Source organism: Paramisgurnus dabryanus, chromosome 10 (genome assembly GCF_030506205.2).
Source record: "Paramisgurnus dabryanus chromosome 10, PD_genome_1.1, whole genome shotgun sequence".
NCBI classification, from domain to species: domain Eukaryota; kingdom Metazoa; phylum Chordata; class Actinopteri; order Cypriniformes; family Cobitidae; genus Paramisgurnus; species Paramisgurnus dabryanus.
The window spans coordinates 35,811,347-35,829,120 of record NC_133346.1 but is presented as its reverse complement, the minus strand read 5'-3'; the positions used below and the strand labels follow the sequence as shown (position 1 = coordinate 35,829,120).

General features: G+C 36.7%; 1 protein-coding gene across 8 annotated transcripts in view; it reads right to left on the bottom strand.

Moving 5' to 3' along the window:
* Positions 1-15,026: 15,026 nt before the first annotated feature.
* The window catches only part of LOC135745955 (uncharacterized), a 605,494-nt gene continuing 602,746 nt past the window's right edge, over positions 15,027-17,774 (bottom strand). For all 8 annotated transcript variants that reach the window (XR_012337822.1, XR_012337823.1, XR_012337828.1 and 5 more), the window contains 2 exons: positions 17,226-17,294; positions 15,027-16,023 (listed from right to left, as the gene is read on the bottom strand). The gene's annotated coding sequence lies outside the window, so the exon portion shown is untranslated. The remainder of the gene's footprint in view (positions 16,024-17,225; positions 17,295-17,774) is intronic.

Sequence of the window (17,774 nt, the reverse complement as noted above, 5' to 3'; positions counted from 1 at the left end):
CACCATTGGCAGATATTTTTGCTTGTTTTAAGCACAAATTCACTTAAATTGTGTGCATTTATTTATTAAGTCTAAAACTAGACTTATTTTCTTAGGTCATTTTGTTCATCAAGAAAAAGCATTTTAATTTAAATAATATTTCTACTGAAAACGAGACAAAAATACTATGTAAGAGAGTCATTTTTTGCAGTGTAGGACTGATTTCTTAAAGCAAGATTAGTATAGTTGTTGTTCATTTTATTTAGATATTTACTACATTAAAGTGGCAGCTGGTGACTTGTTTTTTTGTGAGCACTCGATGCAAAGTTTGTCACAACATGTATATAGCCAGTCATTTGTGTGGTTCCCAATTTCAAAATATGTGTTCTGCGTGTATGTGCATCACGTGTTTTGACTAAACACGTGATGCACATGGTTTACATGAAGCAACAAACACATTTTAAAAACACAAGTAACACACATGACACTCCGAACACTTAATTTGAATTTGCACCCCTCGGATGAGCAGTCACGAGCCGCCACTGCTACATTACATTGTACTGCTTTGAATGTAGTTTTCATTGTTGCTTTTATTTTGTTTTATTTTACTCTAATATTGCTTTCTCTGTCTGTATATTTATGAGTTTAAATAGTATTGTTTATGTATGCAACTTTTAATATGTGTATAATATTATTTTGTGATTGTGACAATTGTGAATTGTTCAGTTTTTTATTAAATAAACATTTCAAACTCAATTCAAGTTTTTTATTTTTTTAAGGGTTTTGGGGTGTATATGAATATATATATATACTATATATATAGTGGGTGGGGGATTGTAGTCTATCTGCATAGCAGGCAAATAACCAATCAAGTCACTAAGCTATGAGGGCTTGGGTTGGGCTTAATACAAAGTGTAACCAATCATATAATCTCAAATGGAAAGTTTCAAAGTTGGGTCCCAATAGTTGTCAGAGTTTTGAGAGGGGGTTTTAAAAGCAACCAATCAGTGTTGAGATTAAACACCAATGGGGACACTAGAATTGTGCAAAGGTGTGAAAATGTCCCCTGACAAAATCTTCAATGGGATTATTTGCCATGGCAACAAATGGCTGCATATACCACAGGAATATCCCCTCAGCAAGATACATCCGAATTGGTATCATTACGGGAGTTTCCTAACTTGGTGGAATTAGAAGTTTACCCTCAGTGGAACTAGTAGATACCTCCGAAAATCAGTGGTGTTTACAGGAGTTTCCTAGTACGGATACACCTCTTTTCATGCAGTGTCAGGACAGTGTGGGACAAGTGGGTGCACCGCCTTATTCTTTGACATATTGGACATCTCAGCGTACAACGCCTTTGTCATCTGGATTGCACTGAACCCAGAGTGGAACAGAACAAAGCTCCAGAGGAGACGCCTCTTTCTCGAGGAACTGTGAAAGGCACTGGTGACACCTCAAATACAGAGAAGACAACATGTTCCAAGAACCCCAGCCTCTGCAGCCATCATGAGGAGGATTCAGGAGGAGAATGGTGATCCCCGATTGCCCAACCTACAGAACCACCATCTGCAGAGCCTAAAGTAAGTGTGTGATGCATTTGCTGTATATGTCTGACACTCATGCCTTGTGAGACAGAAATGTTTTAGTAAATTTATTGATCTTTTCATTATTCTACCCAGACAGCACACATACATCTGGCCGACGTTGTGCCGACTTTCAAAGTTCCATTGGCAAGATGTCGCTCAGGGAGCGTTTGCTGATTGGGAAGATGTCGTCTAGATGTCGGCATCTCGTCGCAAATGCCCTCAGGCCGATGTTTAAACGATGCAATTTCAGCCGCTATGCACGGGCTTTACCGGGCATTTATTTATTAATTTAAACCTTTATTCATTCACACTTATTCAGAATAATGTGCTTCTGTGCAATAATAACGAAAAACAAGTACACCACTGTCAATAACCGTTGCAAATGTATTCATTTGACAAATATAACACATAAACAACTGGGATAAATCAGTAACAGAATATTTAGATGTGTCACACATAAATGACATATTCTGTAACTATTATACACTGCTATACTACTGCGTAAACGTTTTGAAACACATAACTAAAATATTTCTTATACCCTTCAAAATAATATACTCTTAAGGTATATGAGAGATTACGCATCACGCATTCCATTTTAGTCTTATCATAAACAAAAATGCAGTCTTCTGCAGAGAAAAATAACCAATAATAACAAACCTTCAGACACTGTGGATAAAACCTATCAAGTGCAGGACTTTAAACCCATATGTGTCTTTACGGCATAAACACAGATTCCGGAAAATCATTGCCAGTATGAATGAACCAAAAATCAAATGGTCCTGGACCAAGTTTAAGTATAATATGAATGGGCCCTTCTTCAATGTATCGTGTCTAACAGATACCAAGTAGCAAAGTTTGTCTCACCTGTGGGCCACAACACTTAGTTCTGTCCTAGTATACGCCTTAGTCCTCGGTCTTGATCTCAACCAAACACTGTAAACGGAGCAGAACAGAAATGTTAATTTGTAAGTAGAAATGATAAGTTGATCCAGATTTGTTCCAGAATGTATTAAATGAAGTTAACATGGCCTGCGCTTTGTCTAAGATAAAAGATAAAATGCACCGTAAATAAAAGACATTTTAAAAAGGTTGAGTTGTCTGAACCAAGTCATCTTGTTGCTTTGACGTCTTTGTTTTAGTTTATCTTTACCCTTCTGCTTGTTAACAGCACACATCATCAGTAATGTTCAATTATCACTTTATGCATTACTTTATTATTTTATTAATGTTAAACACACCTTCAGGATCGTCAGTGTACTCAAATAGATAAGACTGAGCAGTGTTGATTTATCACCAGGGATTTTGATCTGTAACTGAATTCAGTCAAAGCAACAAGATGACTGTCTGATGACTCAAATGAGTTAAAGGATTACTCCTCCCACCAAAATGAAAATTGACTGATTATTTACATTCATGTCATCCAAGAAGTTATCTATTACTTTTTTAACAGAACACAATCAGAGTTATATTAAATAATTTCCTGGTTCTTTACATTTATATATTGTATTTATATTTTTGCTTTATAATGTCATTGACTGGGATCAATGTTTTTCAAAGCTTAAAAGTATATCCATCCATCATTAAAGTAATCCATATGTAACCCAGTGGATTAATAAATGTCTTCCGAAGCCAAACAATACATTTGTGAGAAAAACTATTCATATTTATAGCTTTTTCTGATAGAGACAAGACATTTACAAAGTTAAAAAGACAATTTAAATATGGCGGCACGTGTTATCGCATTGGATGTTATGCATCTCATGACTAGTCGTAATATGAATTGTGATGAAACACAGTAGAGACACGTGAGAAACAATGCGATTGAGTTGTTGTAGTCTGTTTACATTATATATGTATCGTAACTCGCTTAAAGCTTAAAATATTAAGTTTTTCTCACAAGCCTATCATTTTGCATCAGAAGACCCACTGGGTTGTATATGGATCACTTTAATGATGGATGGATTCACTTTTGGAACTTCAAAACATTGATGCCCAGTCAATGCCATTATCAAGCATTGAAGAACCAGGACCAGTGGCGGACAATGACTTATTTTCCGAGGACGCACAATGCAATGCGAAGCTCATCCCAACATGTATCTAGCCCGTCATGTGTGTGGTTCGTCATTTTAAAATATGTGTTAGGCGTATCGCTTGTGAATCACGTGTCATTTCAAAATAAGTGCCTGCTGCACACACGTCATAATGGTTTATGATAAAAGACACCTGCATTATCTCATGCATAATCAGAGTTTATTGTTAAGTGAATGTGTTGCGTGTATTTTGTGAACGTGAGCATCTCTTTTATCATAAGCGGTTTTGACGTGTGTGCAGCAGGCACTTCTTTTGACAAGACACGTGATGCACATGGTTTACATGACGCAACAAACACATATTTTTGAAAACACGAGCAACACACATGACACTCTGAGCACTTATTTTGAATTCGCACCCCTCAGAAGAGCAGTCACGAGCCGCCACTGGCCAGGACAGTATTTAATATAACTCTAATTGTGTTTGGCTAAAGAAATAAAGACAAACATCTTGGATGACATGGGGTTGAGTAAATAATCCTTCAAAGCTAAAAGTTTACGTAAAAATTATAATTGTATCATTTACTCACCTTCATGTTGTTATAAACTTGACAAAAATTCTTTAATCTGATAAATTATGTCAATCATACAGTTGATGGTACCCATTGACTTCCATAATAGGAAAAAGACATTTTATTGAAGTAAATGAGCAGCTGTGTACTTAACATCATTTATCAAAATATCTTGTTTTGTGTACATCACAATAAATAAACTCATGCCGGTTAAGAACATAAACAGGGCCTGTGTGATCACTAAAGCACAATGAAAGACATGTAAAACTATCTTAGCTTGAAATAAAATTTGACACGGACTACTGAAAATCTAATGAAGGAAAAAGACAAAAAATCATATATTATGCACAAATGTTAAAAACAACATTGCAGTATAGTGCTTAGTATAATGTGTTTCAAATAAGTAAATTCAACTTACATTATTTGTATAGTATATATCAGTACAGGGACATGCACAAGTTTGGGCACCCCTGGTAAAAAAATTCTGTTAATGTAAACATTTAAGTGAGGGGCATTAAGAGGCATTAAGTTAAACATGAAACGCACATGATTACCACTGTATGTAGTCCAGTTCTGGCATCGTCTGAAGTCCTTGCAAGGGTTGATGTCATCTTTCCATTTGTGTTAGGTCATCTGACACAGTGGTTCTCAAATGGGGGTACGCGTACCCCTAGGGGTACTTTGGGGTACTGCAGGGGGTACGTGAGATAAAATCAGTAATTTATGATGATAGTATTTTTATGACATTAGGACTACACAAAGATGCATTAAAAAAATCATAAATTTAAAGCACATTGTACAAAATGCATGGGCGAGTTCAACCTGTTGACCTTGTCTGGCGCATGCACAAGGTTTTAGTTCAGCAGCTTCAGCAACGGAGATACACGGAGTCTGCTCCTGTTATCATTTCATACTTAAAGTTTACTTTCTTTTGTGGTGTTGCTGTGCGTATATATGTATATATTCAAGTAAGTGACATCTGTCAGTGTTGTAAATATGTTTGAGTTTTATTTAAATGTACATTAAATCTAACATAATAACCTTGGGAAAGCAGCTGTATTCCACACAAATTTCGCGTCTTAAATGAAGGTAGCTCGCTCGTGGGTTTATTTATTTTCTGTGGTTATGGCGAATTTGGATGTTTGGTTACAATCGCCTGTGATAAAGACTGGGTACGTGTTTGACGTCGCGTTGAGCTGTGTAGACCCGCGTATCATATGACATCAGTAATTTAACATGTATGATTCAAAAACAAAAAGATAAGTCGGCGCACTTGCGCCGGATGATCCGCGCAACGCTATGAAGCCCGCGGCGCGGCAACCGGACGATCCGCGCAACGCTGTGAAGCCCGGGCCACGGCAACCGGGGCAACCGGACGATCCGCGCACATCTCGAGTCGAGGCACTATGATTAAAATGGATGCCGTCATTTTCGGATTCATTTTTGATAAAACGAAAATACAGTCGTCACAAGTTCAATATCATCTCATATTTAAACATCAAATGTCAAGAGATACCAGAGAGCCATACGTGACATACATGCACATCCCTATTATGAATCCAAAAGCAGTAAATACTCTATGTTTGGATCATCTTTCTAATTCTGATCTTTAATAATTTATTTTTTTATTCAAAATGTGGTATTTTTGGACGAATCCTACCTATATAAGAGGTGATAAAAAAGTATAAATAAAGACAACATGAAAGTTTTTTTGTTGTTTAAAAGGATCTGTTCTTTCATTAGATGTATTGTATGTTTATGTTTAAAGAAAAGCATTTTCTGGAAGGTATTACAATTTTGTAAAAAATAAAAAAAATGCTGGCACTGGCTGGCAACTTTTTTTTAAATGCTGCCGGGGAAAGAGTTCAAATCACAGTGAGTTCATAGACAGGTGTCTATGAACTCACTAATTTAGGTATAAGGTGACACAAGTAGCTCTCGACCACTTTTATTTTTTAGAAAGTAGCTCTCCAATAAAAAAATGTTGGAGACCCCTGATATATGTTCAGTACTGAGATCATTAACAGTATTTATTGAGACCTGAATCCAAAATCAGGAGCAGGGTCTGCGCGAAATAATAAAAGTTATGAGAGGTGGCTTCTTAAAAGAGGATGCTAAAAAGAAAAAACAAACCAGAGCCTCAAAAATACCACCAGTTTCGTGATGAATACTAATAAGCAATAAACCTGCTCTGGGGCATCAGATATAATAAATGTCTCACTCTCATTTCGCTGTATCTCAAAATCAAATGTTGTTGACTGGTTAAGGGGTACTTGGCTTGAAAAAATCATAAAAAGGGGTACTTCAGCCAAAAAAGTTTGAGAACCACTGATCTGACAGAGGCAGGATCCAGACTGCAGCTCACATAATTGCTAGTAGAAATAGAAAAGCAAATTGAGAAAATTTGCATGACTGCTGTTCATAGCTTTTTAGGTAGTGGATAGTTGTGATTTTTAAGTTATTTATAACCTGAGGCAAAGGTCAGTGAATGCAAATATGTGTATGCTAGACTTAGAGCTGTTGCATTTGGTCGATAGAATCGGTGGTGTCAATTTCAACGTCGATAATTAGTCAACATAAATATTGTGTCATCACGACAAAAATATAGTCTTTTCCCCTTTGACATGGCAGATTTAAATGCAGATTAACATTCACAATGAGAAATATCTGCAAACTGGACTGAAGAAGAAATCAGGGGGCTCGTCACTATCAGCTATGAACATTCACCAGCATAACAAAACAGCGTGTAACGCAGTGCTTCCCAATCCTGGTCCTCGAGCACCCCCTCCCAAAACTTATTTAATACACCTGATTCAAGTTATCAGCCTCCTTCCAAAATGGTAAACATGTCTCCCTAACAAGCTGATGAGTTAAATAAGGAGACATCTAAAACTTTTTGGGAGAGGGTGCTCGAGGACCAGGATTGGGAAGCATTGGTGTAACGCACTCCTTTATGATCTTATCATAAACAAAAAAAATACACGTGTGGTTTCTCGAGAGAGAAATCACGGATAAGCAAACTACAGATACTACAAAAAACCTACCAAGCCCAAGACTTTAAATATGTCATGTCTTTATGGCATGTGTGTGAAAGCACAAACAAATCCAGAAACTATTGGCAGCGTGAACTAACCAAAATCAAATAATCCCGAACAACTCCCGGATGTCCCTAGTAAAAAATAAATATACTAAAATATATTTTAAATGCATTTATTTTATGCTAAGTATACTGCAAATACATTAACACATATATGTACTAAATGAAAATACCCCATAATTGTACTTATTTCATGCTTTCTTCAAATGCAGGCAGAGTAACTTTGTGCACTAAAAATAAGTTGTAAAGTAGTGCAGCTTTTGCACAATCCATTATGGGAGGCACACTTTAAGTTGAATTACAGTGTGCTTTGAGAAAGTATACTGATTAGGTTCTTGTTTCTATCTACAACACTGTTTGAAACTATATAAAAACTTGGCGTGTCTTTACCAAAATATTTGTCATAATACAAGTACTTGTTTGTGCTTGAAGAACAATTATTTTATTTAACAGAAAAGTTTCATATACACATATTGATCATACAGTATATAACTCCTTACAACAAAGGTTACCGTACTAATGGAAACAAAAATATAAAATGTATCATTGAAACTATATTTTAACATTTTCAAATGCACTTTTTTTTACACTAAATTTACATGTATATCTCTCATTTCATTAAGTTTGTACATGAAAAAATAGGACTGCATAAACACTTAAATATTAGCCTACTCACAAGAAATGCTATTAATCCCTTTCAATATTGTTTTACGAGTTCGCCTCACTGACAATAAAGTGGGACTGCTAATATGCGTGAGTGGCGTGCTGTCCCGGGGCGAAGGTTCCGAGCTCGGGAAATACCCCCCGAGTTCGGAACGTTCGTCCCTTGACCGGGGAAGGAGCAACACCTTTAGAAATAAACCGTTTGGAAAATAACCCTGATTGAACTGTCACATTACAGTTTTTCTCGATTGCTAAAACACTATAACAAGGCTTTTGAACTGAAATTTCAAAACCATAACGCCAATTTTCAAGAATCACAGTCATTTTGCTGAACTATAAACACTACTCCCCTGCTTTAACACATGAGTCAAATTTGGTGAACTTATACTTCAAAACTTTACACACAAATCCCTACATTTCTCAGTGCTTACACCATCTGGTCATATAGAAAGCACTAGCATTTAATACTGTTCACTCAATTCAGCACAGCTTAGGCTCAATTAGCAAACAATTATCAAGGTGGAAACACTAAGAGTCAAAATTGAACACACATAAATCAGATCCTTCAATAGATAGATAAAAGGGCCTGAATCAGTTCCCTGAGCTTTGGAACAATGGCTCCACAGAGAAATAAAGGAATAGGTCGAAGAGGAGGAGGAGGGAAAAAAAGAGGAAGTGGTGAAGAAGGAGGAAGAGGACATGGTGAAAGAGGAGTAGGGAGACAAAGGGCAAGGTGACAAGCAGTCTCAGATGAAATTCGAGCCACTCTAGCTGACCATGTCCTTGTCCATGGTATGACTATGAGGGAGGCTGAGCAACGAGTAAATCCTAATTTGAGTCACTTCACTGTTGACTCCATCTTCAGAGCCTTCAGGGAGGAAAACAGATAGGTGTACTTACAGTAAGACTTTTCTGTACAGTAACTTTAGTGTGCATACAATGTTGGACCATGCTACTGGAATAAAGAAATGCATCAAATTGCCTTCCATACAGATCGATATCAGTAGATGAATGCCAGGGGTGGATCATGCAAGAGGATTTTACCTTCGCTGTTTGGCTAGGACCAATATAGCCTGTGATGTGGATGAGATTCTCTGGCCTGACCAGAGAACCTTCCTTCCTCTCCCTTCTCGTCTTCCTCCTCCTTCTCCTCGACCTATTCCTTCATTTCTCTGTGGATCCATTGTTCCAAAGCTCAGTGAACTGATTCAGGCCCTTTTATCTATCTATTGAAGGATCTGATTGATGTGTGTTCAATTTTGACTCTTAGTGTTTCCACCTTTTTAATTGTTCAGCAAAATGATTCTGCTTCTTGAAAAATTAAGTTATGGTTTTGAAATTTTAGTTCAAAAGGCTGGTTATAGTGTTTTAGCAATCGAGAAAAACTGTAATAGCAAGCAGCTCTTTATTTACAATACTGTTTTTTGTGCCTTTATACCAGTCTTTGTCATGGTGCTTACTGTCTAGCCAGAGAGAAGGCAAGTTGTCTTGTTCTGCCGAGGCAGACACTATGTTGGTTTTCGGTTTTCACTGCAATTGTATGGTGGCGCAGTTGGTAAAGACAGTACCTCTGTTCTGTACGGGAGGGACCCGGGTTCAAATCCAGACAAGCACAAGATTTGTATACAAAGTGTTTTGTATGAAGTGTCAGTGTAAAGCAAATGTTCAATCCTGGTGTATAAATAACTGTAAATAGATTATGAAGAAATACTAATATTTTTTCAGTGCTCTCAAGGTACAATAAACATAAGTCCTAGCCTGCATTAAGTGTATTTTAATGACACTTTAAGTTCAATTAAATTGCACTTTTAGCACATTTTAGTATTACCTAAAATACACTAGAAGTCTGAGTTGAAGGTAATTCCAATGTCATTGCAAGCAATTTTAAGTGTGTCTTAAGCATACTACATCTTACTCAAAGTTTTAATACAATACAATTTTATTATGCTTCAAATGTGTTTGAATGTCACTATAAGTAAAATACTAGTATGGGCACCAGCACAAGCACCAGGGAAGCAGTGAGTGTGCGTCTTACCTACACCTAATGTAGCGTGTACATGCCGGGTGATGGAAGCCCCGGTGATCCCAACATAGGGGGGAGAAGCAGTTATAAGTGGGTATCTCAAAAGCCTGAGGCAATGTGGGGGGAGAAGTGCTGGCTCGTGTCTTCCACTGTCGGTTTGCTGGCATTGGAGAGAATCTCATCTGGATAGATCGCATCCTAGATGTACATGCCCTGCACAGAGAAACAGATGGCTTAGTACCTCTATGTCCTATCTCCAATAAAACTAATATGACAGGATGGTTAAGATCAAAAACACTTATGGTTAAAGTCAAATAATAAAAATGTCTTTAACAGCTGGTTAAAAACAACTTACAGCAAATGATGTTGTGATCTGTTTTGCAAAGACAATAAAACAAATCAATTAAATATTACAGATTTACATAAAGATGTCCAGTTACACCCACTAAAATGTCTTGAGATGTCTGTCAGTGAAATACTTACACAGCAGTGCCAATGACCTGTTAACACACAAGAAGAGAGGAAACATATATGAGGGAAATATTAGCTAAGGAAAAAGGCAAGAAATTTATTCAGTCATTTCCAGCCCTTGATGTGTTTAAAATCCACAGTATGGCAAATGACTATGATATGAAACACCTGTTCATTAAATCACTGTACATTTCATACATCTGACATAAAATAACGTAAATCAGATTGCACTGTGCATAACAAAATGGTTGTCAAAGAAGCTGAACTAACTTACATAATGCCAATGTAAACATCTCTTGTTTGTTTTGTTTTTAAATTTGCTGCCATTGTAAGCACTCAAACTATCATACAGATCATAATAATACACTTTATACAGTAACTAAAACTGCCAGAGCATCATAAATATATATATAGAGACAAAAATAATATTATTCACACTCACTAAATGTGTTTTTAGAATGACAATTTACCTCAGACAAGATATTTGCAAAAGCTTTTCTAACAAACGGGACAGAAAAATTAACCATAATATTATGTTGATCATACATCAAACAAACACTCATAATGAAATGAAACAACCAAAATACTATGTTATTGAACTCAATTATATAATCATCGATAATCATCCTCATATTTTTCCTAAAATTTAAATTACCTCAGAATACTTCCAACTGCTGTTCAGAAAAGCAATGGCCATATGCGTATATTAAGTTCATCGTTTATATAGCAACAAAAACACAATACTGAACAAGTGAAAGGTATTTAGATTGATTTCAAGTACCATGTTTTTGTCATAGCATAAAAAAACTAGATGAGAAATGACCTTTCTGTCCTCACGTTAACATTACCTCTAGTCGGTCAGACTATACATAACAACAAGCTGACAAGTATTGTTTTACAGAAACATTTTAGAACAACAAAAAAAGAATGGAAATTATAATCTCTATTAAATAATACACAAACATTTTAGCAAAAATGCCTCAAATCTGAATAGTGCTGCTAGTACTACAACCGTTACTATTTGCTGTGCTGTAGTAGATGGAGTGCCTTATACTAACTTTTAAGACTTTTAATATAAGATTTTTGTCGAAAACTTACCTGAACCACGTACGTCTGCGAAGTCAGCTCCCGCACTTTTTCCTTGTTCATGGCAAGACGAGACTGGAGTGGCTTCTCTGGGTTAAGGAATATATCGCCATCTGTTGGTTTGGCATGCTCATGACAATGCTTCATACCGGGGTTTTGCGTGTTCGAGTTGACGTGGAATTGTCTGTTTTGTTACGAAGGAGGGGAACACAAAACAATGATACGTGTAAAACAAGCCAATAATCCCTTATTTTTCCTCACTTTCCAGAGTTGCCTTTTCTCTAACTTACTTGAGTATTAACGTCGGCTGGAAACCAGCGTATGTACATTACTGCCCCCTCCTGCTTCGGAATAATGGAACTTAGCAGCTGTGTGTCATTAAAAGCAAAGAAACCCAGATAGCAAGCATATGTGGGCCACATATGGATTTCAGCTGTCACATTTGGTCGAGATATGGCATGGCTGAACATATATGGGCCAAAGTGTAGCCATATCTGTTTTGCCATAGCTTCAGAAATGGCGGGAATGTTCTTTTGGTTCACATGTCATTTTGAGGTATATGGCCCACATAACAAAAAATACATGAGAACCACATCTGTTTTAGATATGGCACACCGTAGAAAACAACGGGTTCTGGTTGACATTTGGGTTGCACTTGGCATTTTTGTAAGCCAACCCCGTAAATTAGCGGGTTCTCACCAGCTCATTATAATATGTGTTTACAAAAAGTTTGTTTTGTCCTCACAGATGAACACAATTTAAAGTCTAAATTCATTCCTAGAAATTAAAAGCAAAAAACTAATTTAGATAATTCAAATAAAAAATCTGCGCCACTCAGGTGTGGCGTGTATCTGGCAGTCCACGCCTAGGCCACATCTGTCCTCTCATTGGTGGATCAGTGACGCAATGGCAGCACAGACCATTTGACCGTAAGGCGCCATTTTACACTACTCGTACTCCAGGTAAGTGGTTTTAACATTTTCGGATTGTTTCGAAATAAAACTTTTCAGAAATATTTAACGTTATGTGACAGTATGTCAGTTGTTAGGGTTTACGTATTTGTTTTATTAAGGGTGTTCGCAAAAATTTACTTAAGCGTACGAGCAAAATCTCTTAGCTAGTCTGCTGTGAAAACGTTTGTGTTCGACAGTGCCTTAATTTGAATCAAATCTGAAAATGAATTGACCAAGATTTACTCTGTACAACTGGAAAGAAAGCTGTAAACACTATGGTGAATTTAGCAAACATGTTGTTAGGCACACGGAGCGGAGTTTTCTGGTAACGTTAACTGCTTTTATTTGGCTGCGTTTATTTGAGCCCAGACGGTTGCGTTTACACGCAGTCCGCATTTACAGAGAAGCTGTACTGTGTGAATGTAATCGCACTGGACAACTAGTTGTCTGTCACGTCATCCGGTGCTCTCTGTTATAGTGCATGAAAATGATTGCAAACTGCGCGGCAGAATTGCTCCACAATGTTAATGCGATATTGCCTTCATAGACGCCACAGAGCGTATTACATTGCGCAGAGAGTACCGCGTATAGCCCAGTAAGTGAGTTATATATAGGGGTTTGCTCTACAAAAGTATAAAACATTTAAAGTGGACGATTAATATAATGTTAAGTGAATAATTAAAGGGATAGTTCACCCAAAATAAAACATGGCTATTTATTTACTTACCTTTTTTCTTCAGTAGTAGAGCAATACAGAAGTTATTTGGCAGAAACCCCATCTGTGATTCATATAATCAATGGAAGTCAACCGATCTGCCACTTTGAAAGCGCAAAAAGCAGATAAATCCAATACAAAAGTAATCTCATGTGTCCTGGTGACATATGGACATCGTGTGAAGCAAAGCAGTCGGTTTTTGCTGGATATTGAACGCTATTTACTACATTATTAGCGTTAAAGGGATAGTTCGACCAAAAATTATATTAAACCCAAGATTTACTCACCTCAAGCCGTCCGAGATGCAACACATTTTCAGTTATTTTAGAAAATGTCTTAGATGTTTCAGTTAATCAAATGTTAAGTTACGGGGTCCACGTCCTTCAAGTCCAAAAAAACGTGGTTTTATCCTTCCCCATAGAAATCCTAACGGCTCCAGGATGATAAACAAAGGCCTTCTGATGGTAATCCATGGGGTGGTGTTGTAGAAATATCCATATTTAAAACTTTATAAACAAAAATAACTAGCTTCCGGTAATGCCGCCATCTTAGACTCCTCTGTATTCAGGAGAGAGTATTAGCGTAGTGTACGCATTTGTCTTAGTGACGTATGACAAATTCAGAGTGTGGGGGCACAGAGCAGCAGCAGATAAGCCCTTGTAAGCTGCGTACGCGCTCATATTGAATGTGGATGCGACTAAAATGGCGGCGTTACGGGAAGCTTGTTATTTTCATTTATAAAGTTTTAAATACAGATATTTCTACAACAACACCACACAGATAACCCTCAGAAGGCCTTTGTTTATCATCCTGGAGCTGCTTGGATTTCTTTGGGGAAGGATACATTTTTTGCCTTTTGCATTTTTTGGACTTGAAGGACGTGGACCCCGTAACTTAACATTTGATTAACTGAAACATCTAAGACATTTTCTAAAATAACTGAAAAAATTTTTGTCTGAAAAATAATGGACATATGCATCTCGGACTGCCTATTAACTGCTGTTCCGTTATTTCCCATTTTGATTAATATCTGAATGAATGTTAATGTATATATGAATCAGAATGTATTTTTGTTTCCCCACCCTTGTTTTTCCAACAGAACCTGAGTGTCTATGCTGCTTTGTGAGACTTTTACCTATAAATTATTGACATGGACAAGTACAAATCCAAAAAACTAAGGAGTGAATTGTTTTATTGAATCACTTGAAGGGGTTCAGAATAGTGAGGAGTTGGACTTGGATCAGGTAGATGTTACATCAGATCCTGAGGACCTATTAGATCAGTTAGATGTTACATCAGATCCTGAAGAGCTAAGTGTTGACTCGTCGTCATCAGAGACACTTTTTGATGAAGAGCAACCTGATGATATGATTTCAGAGAGTGATGATTTGGTTGCTTCACTGGCTGGCTGGGCTGTTAATTTCGGAGTTTCACTGGTTGCTTTATCTGCCCTTTTGAGCATACTTAGGGTGCATCTCCCTTTCCTTCCTAAAGATGGTAGAACTCTGCTTAGAACTAAAACATCATATGTGACACACATGATAGCTGGAGGAGATTTCTATTACTTCCCAGACAGCACACATACATCTGGCCGACGTTGTGCCGACTTTCAAAGTTCCATCGGCAAGATGTCGCTCAGGGAGCGTTTGCTCATTGGGAAGATGTCGTCTAGATGTCGGCATCTCGTCGCAAATGCCCTCGGGCCGATGTTTAAACGATGCAATTACAGCCGCTCTGCACGGGCTTTACCGTGCATTTATTTATTAAATTAAACCTTTATTCATTCACACTTATGCAGAATAATGTGCTTCTTGGCAATAATAACTAAAAACAAGTACACCACTGTCAATAACCGTTGCAAATTTATTCATTTGACAAATATAACACATAAACAACTTGGATAAATCAGTAACAGAATATTTAGATGTGTCACACATAAATTATATATTCTGTAACTATTATACACTGCTATACTACTGTGTAAACGTTTTACTTACACTTAACTAAAATATTTCTTATACCCTTCAAAATAATATACTCTTAAAGTATATGATTCAATTACGTTTGTGGACAAAAATATAGTCTCAACATATACATTTATTTCAATTGAGAACTAAAATTTAATTTAAAACTTTTTTCAAATTACTTGGACAAAATGATAAAATAAACAAGTAATTCAAGCCCATAATACATAGAAATTTCTTTAAAAATATCTCAGGGTGAGATGTCAAAAAATTACTGAAAAACCCAAGGGTATATATTTCAAATTCTAGGCAAAGGGTGGCTGCATTTGAAATGCTAAAATATAACAGTTTGGATTTCAGAAGTTTTAGTCTCAAGATAATTCACATATGTTGTACAAATGGGACACGGCCTGTGAAAACCCAGCAAAGTATTTCTTTGTGACTTACTGTTTTCTACATAAAATCATCCTACACAATTCAGAAAACATTCTCTGAAAATATAATCTTGACATATTCAATACTGACTGAGTAAGGTCATGCCAAAGACTGAACTCAATGTTAAATCAGTAAATTCAAACTTTAGATGTCATAAGATGTTAAGACAGTAGCCTGGATTTCATATACAAGGTCACATATTTATGTATCTTAGAAATATATTGTAAATAATAATGTGCATGTACATAACAAAAACATTTAATCATTAAACATTCTCGACAGGTCTTCTGTCTTTGTTTTCTGCACTCGTCTCTGCAAGCAGTGCCTTTAAACCTTAGAGGTTCCTCTTTGTTGCCTTTGCTTCCTGTCCCGAACACCGCCTTTTAAACATCTGGACACCACTTCTTCCTCTCCATGGTTCCTCTTTGTTGCTTTAGGATCACCTAAATGGAAACATCCAACAAAAAATTATTAATCATACGATCACATTTTTATATTTAAATTTAGGTGCCTATGGCAAACATGAACAATCGTGTATATTGGATAGATAATCAAAAAGTGGACCCACAAAGCATACAGTACTTTATGTAAGCATATAAAACATCTGGTCTACTATGTTGTTGCATTCCTGAATGTCTGGCTGTGCATTATAAACAGTGTTAATTCTTCTTTGCATCCTCAAGTATTCTTAAAATGAGTGCTATAGGAGGAATTAATGCAAATGTCTTGAAAATTATACATTTTATTGTTAGAGATATCTAAAGATAACAGTCACCCACTTGCTTACCACCAAACTGTGTTGAACAAGTGCTTGCATCAGTGTTCATGTAATCGAGTAAAGTATAACCTTATTCACACAGCACTTTGGTCCCAGAAAATATCCGTAAAATTGGCAGACAGGCATTTGTGTGAACGCAAAGATGTTCTGAGATTGTTCCAGGAAAGAGGACCTAGTAACATTACCGTAAGATACCTGGAAAGCCCTCTTTGTGAATGAGACGCAAAAACAATGGCGTAGTTTTGAAGTTATGGTTCAGCTCTTTAAAACAAGGGTTTTACAAAGGTCGGCAAACTGGACTGCAGCAGAGATCAGGGAGCTTGTCACTATCCACGCTGAAGCAGAGATCATTTAGCAGCATAACAGTTCTAGCGCATCAGGCGCTCACATGAGCTTATATTAAACAAAATACATGTGCGTCATCACAACAAGATATACCGTTCAGCTCTTTAAAACAGGGGTTTAAATGAACATTTACATTCACAATGAGAAATGTCTGCAAACTGGACTAGAACAGAGTTCAGGGAGTTTCAAAAATCCACTTTGAAATTGGGTTAATTCATGTGCATACTAGAACAGCGCATCACGCACTCCATTATAGTCTTATCATAAACAAAAATGCAGTCTTCTGCAGAGAGAAATAACCAATAATAACAAACCCTCAGACACTGTGGATAAAACCTATCAAGTGCAGGACTTTAAACACATCATGTGTCTTTACGGCATAAACACAGATTCCGGAAAATCATTGGCAGTGTGAATGAACCAAAAATCAAATGGTCCTGGACCAAGTTTAAGTATAATATGAATGGGCCCTTCTTCAATGTATCGTGTCTAACAGATACCAAGTAGCAAAGTTTGTCTCACCTGTGGGCCACAACACTTAGTTCTGTCCTAGTATACGCCTTAGTCCTCGGTCTAGATCTCACCCAAACACTGTAAACGGAGCAGAACAGAAATGTTCATTTGTAAGTAGAAATGATAAGTGGACCCAGATTTGTTCCAGAATGTATTAAATGAAAATAACATGGTCTGCTTTGTCTAAGATAAAGGATAAAATGCACTGTTAAATAAAAGACATTTTAAAAGGGTTGAGTTGTCTGAACCAAGTCATCTTGTTGCTTTGACGTCTTTGTTTTAGTTTATCTTTACCCTTCTGCTTGTTAACAGCACACATCATCAGTAATGTTCAATTATCACTTTATGCATTACTTTATTATTTTATTAATGTTAAACACACCTTCAGGATCGTCAGTGTACCTAAATAGATAAGACTGAGCAGTGTTGAATTACCACCAGGGATTTTGATCTGTAACTGAATTCAGTCAAAGCAACAAGATGACTGTCTGATGACTCGAATGAGTTAAAGGATTACTCCTCCCACCAAAATGAAAATTGACTGATTATTACTTTTTT